The sequence below is a fragment of the Tupaia chinensis genome, unplaced genomic scaffold (genome assembly GCF_000334495.1).
Source record: "Tupaia chinensis unplaced genomic scaffold, TupChi_1.0 Scaffold000355_1, whole genome shotgun sequence".
Taxonomy (NCBI): Eukaryota; Metazoa; Chordata; class Mammalia; order Scandentia; family Tupaiidae; genus Tupaia; species Tupaia belangeri.
This window is the reverse complement of record NW_006159850.1, coordinates 15,471,128-15,475,181: the sequence shown is the minus strand read 5'-3', so window position 1 is coordinate 15,475,181 and position 4,054 is coordinate 15,471,128. Positions and strand designations below refer to the sequence as shown.

Below are 4,054 nucleotides of genomic sequence, written 5' to 3'. Positions count from 1 at the left end.
CAAAAGAAAAAAACCCCCCAAAAAAAAAAAAAAAAAAAAAAAAAAGGATGTGTATGCTGGACAGAGAGAAAAAGTAACAAATCACTCCTGGAGGGGATGGCCACGCTGTAATCCCTTCTCATCCATTCTCCTCTTGGAACTTTGGGCACACACAAGTAGCCGATATGAGTTTAAACTGGCGGGTTCTAGGACTCACACCATGCTGACCATGTAGGATTACAATACCTAAACCTAAACCACTATGCCACCTGCTGGCCATTCAAATAAAATATTTTTTAAGAGAGTTTTTTTTTTTAATGATTTTATCTAACTTTATGTATTTATTTATTTATTTATAAATTTGACCAGAGAGGGACAGAATGAGAAAGAGAGAAAACAAGCCTCCAGGTCTGGGACTTGAACTGCAGTTGGCCATGTGGGACTCCAAGGCCCTTCACCACCAAGCCCCCGAAGATTTCTGCTATAGGGCACAAGACAGAGAGAGAGAGAGAGCGAGAAAGTGAGAAATCACCACCCCCCCCCCCCACCCCCGGGGATGGCCATGCCGCAATCCCTTCTCCTCTCAGGATTTTGGGCACTCACACATATGTGCCTGGTATGAGTTTCAAGTCACCAGGTCCGGTAAACAAACTGCAAGTGACCATGTGGGAGTCCAGCAACATAACCATTATGTCATTTGCTGGTCCATCAGAATGAAATTTCGTTTTGAACTGGACTGACTGTAGGTAGAGGTTAAGTCAGCCAGATCACACATAGTTGCCTGCACAGTTCAAGCCTTGTATTCAGCAACTTGAGAAACACACCAGCCCCATGTGCATGTATGCTCAAAATTCCAAAAGGAGGGAGAGATGAAGGGATTACCATTCCCCATGGGGGTGGGGTAGGGAGTGTTTTCTCCACTCCCTCCCTGTTTCTGGCAAGCACATGCATCCTCTAGCAAAAAAAAAAAAAAAGTTTGAACTGAAAGAAAATTAAAATTATATAAAAACTTGTGGAATATGACTGAAACAGTACTTAAAGGAAAATTTACAGGGAACCAGCAGTTAGCGTAATGGCTATGTCGCTGGACTCCCACGTAGTCGACCGCGGTTCGTGTCCCGGACCCGGTGGCTTAAAACTCACGCCGGGTGCGTGTGCGTGCGTGCCCAAGATCCCGAGAGGAGAATGGAGGAGAAGGGATTGCAGCGTGACCATCCCCCCTGGGGGGTGATTTCTCGCTTTCTGTCTCTATGTCTCTCTCTGTCTGTCTGGCCTGTCTGGCGAGCGCACCCGCCCTACAGTGAAAATCTCTCAAAAAAAAAAAGAAAGGAAAATTTACAATACCAACAGTCTATATTAGGCAAGAAGACAGGTCTCAAACTGGTAATCTAAACTTCCACCTTAGAGAACCAGAAAAAGAGCAAAGATAAAGCAAGTAAAAGGACAGAAAAAACAAGGCAAACCGAATGAAATTGACAAGAGAAAAAACAATAGGGATAAATTCATAAAAACAAATGCTGGTTCTTCAAGATCCAGAAAATTGATAAAAACTACATAATAAAGGAAGTATTACAAATTTTCAGTATCAGAAAACAGGAGTATCACAACACCTACAAATATTAAAAGGGGACAATTATTACCAACTCATACCTACAAATTCAATGTGACAAAATAAATCCCCTAGAAACTCAGTTTATCAAAACTGACACAAAGTAGAAGAAAATTTAACTGCACTGTATCTATAGCTAACACAATAGAGAACTGGAGAGCATTTCCAAGATAATGCAGTACAATTCCCTTAAAGGCATTTCACCTACAGGTTGTCAGTAAGTTATTCCCTTAAAGGCATTTCACCTACAGGTTGTATGTTCTCTAGGGTTTTGCTGGTTTTTTTTTTTTTTTAAAGTGATTATGCACTTACTCAAGAGATAAAGAGAGAAAGCACTCCTGATGGAAGATGGTCAAACAGCAATCTCTTCTTTTCTTCTTGGGGTTTTGGGCACACACTCACATGCATCCTGCAAGATTTTCAAGCTGCCAGGTCTTGAACTCAAACCAGAATAGGCCATGTCAGAGTCCAGAGCCTTAACCACCACACTACCTGCTGGCCTCATCATGCAATGTTTAAAATGAAGAAGAAACAGGTTGCTTTGAAAATGTTAATACTAGAGACAACTGGTGGTCCAGTGGGTAAGGTGGCTTTCATGTGGCCAACAACCATAAAAGCAGTCCCAAAACAGGTGGCTTGCAAAACTCACTTGGCTTGCATGCTCCACAGCCCATAATCCCAGGAGGGAAAAACAGGGATGGGATTCCTATGTGACCATCTGGTGGTGGTTTGGGGAGGAGGAGTGCTTGCTCATTTTCCCTCTGTCTCTCTCTCTCCTGCAAGTATACACATCCTCTGGCAAATTAAAAACTAATTGTAATGTTGAGGCCAGCAGCTGGTGTAGTGGTTAAGGCACTGGACTCCTACATGGCTGAGGTTCAATGCTGAAGGCATGAAAATAACACAGGCTTATATGCGTGGATGCCCAAAATCTGGAAGGGAGAATGGAGGAGAAAGGATTGCAGAGTGGCCATGGTGGGGCGGGGAGGATTTCTCACTTTCCCTCTCTGAGAGTGCGCACATCCTATGGCAAAAACCTAAAATAATAATAATAAAATGATTGTAATGCTAACATTGAGGTTTCAAAATATTCTTATAGTCTAATGACTTATTACCAAGTCGTTCTATCCCAGAAGATGTAGTTCTGGGGACTGGCAGGTGGTGTGGTGGTTAAGGCGCTGGACACTCCCACATGGCCGACTACAGTTGAGTCCCTGGCTTGCTTTCTCACTTTCCCTCTCTCTGTGTCTCTCTCTGGTCAAATTAACACAAGTGAATGAATAAATAAAATTTAAAAAATATTTTTTTTTAAATGTAGCTCTAAGGGAGCTGCTAAAACAGTTTCCCACGAACTAGTGGTTTGCAAATATAAGAGTCAAAAAGAGACTTCTACTTGGGCAGGGTAATGAATATATACATACATATCACAACTAGTATTGTATTAAATTTAAAAAATAAATATATGAGGAGGGTACAGATGAAACAAGACTGACTGTGAGTTGATTGTTTTTGAAGCTGAATAAGGAGGGACTACATGATACTCTTTACTTTTGTGCTGGAAATTTTCCATAACAAAAGTTAAAAGGTAGTGTCAATATGTGATTATAACTTTAAAAATTACAGAAGAGCTGTTTAAGGACAAGACCACGCTTCACGTTTACTACTACAGAGAGTGAAGGTGGCTATGTCTTGTGAGAACCCTACAGTCCCATTACCTAATGATTACGTGGACGCCCTGGGTCCCAGTTCTTGGAAAAGTTTGGAGCTGGAGCGGCTGCAGCCCCACCTCCTGCACGCCCGAAAAGCAGCACTGAGAACACAAAGAGGAGAGCGCCAAGACCAGGCCCGGGAGCTCCTCACAACGTCCGGACACACACGCGGGTCTGCGAAAGGGCGCAGAGGCCACTGCTTGATTCAGCCGGAAGGGGAAAAAAAAGTTTATTTTCTCCGGCTTCCCCTACCCCCGGGCCACACCCAGGGACACCCAGCCTGGGGGAGGCTGCGGGGACTCGGAGGTGGCCGACCACCCTAAGCCTTTCAGGGCCAGAGAAGACGGCGTAGGGGTGCCGAGAAGCCGTGGCGTTTCCGCCAAGCAGAAGAGAAGCCTTGGGACAGAGGACAACAGGGAAGTTTGGTGGCTTCGTGGACCACGACCGGCCGTCGCCGAGTAGCTGGCCCCGCCACGCCCCCCCGTGGCTGGCCCTGCCACGCCTCCCACCCCTCCGTCGGAGCCGCCTCCCGTGTCGCGGCCCTCAGGGACCGACCTCTGGCCTGACCCCCACTTTCGGAGTTCTTCCCTTTCTCATCTGTTATCTCCATGGGCCTTTGAGCCCCAGGACTTAGCGCTGGCTGTGGAAACACTGGACGCATAGGAGGACAGATACCCTCGACGCTGAAGAAGACCCACTCACCTGGCCGAATCCAGGCGTGAAAACTGCAGACACAGACTTCGGGATCACGGTTCAG

General features: G+C 45.5%; 1 protein-coding gene across 3 annotated transcripts in view; it reads right to left on the bottom strand.

Annotated features, from left to right (window-relative positions):
* The window catches only part of IST1 (IST1 factor associated with ESCRT-III), a 21,408-nt gene extending 17,354 nt beyond the window's left edge, over positions 1-4,054 (bottom strand). For 2 of the 3 annotated variants that reach the window (XM_006152688.1, XM_014589420.1), the window contains exon 1: positions 4,000-4,048. The gene's annotated coding sequence lies outside the window, so the exon portion shown is untranslated. Of the gene's footprint in view, positions 1-3,995 lie in introns of all 3 variants that reach the window. The other variant, XM_027773528.1, reaches the window with a different exon arrangement.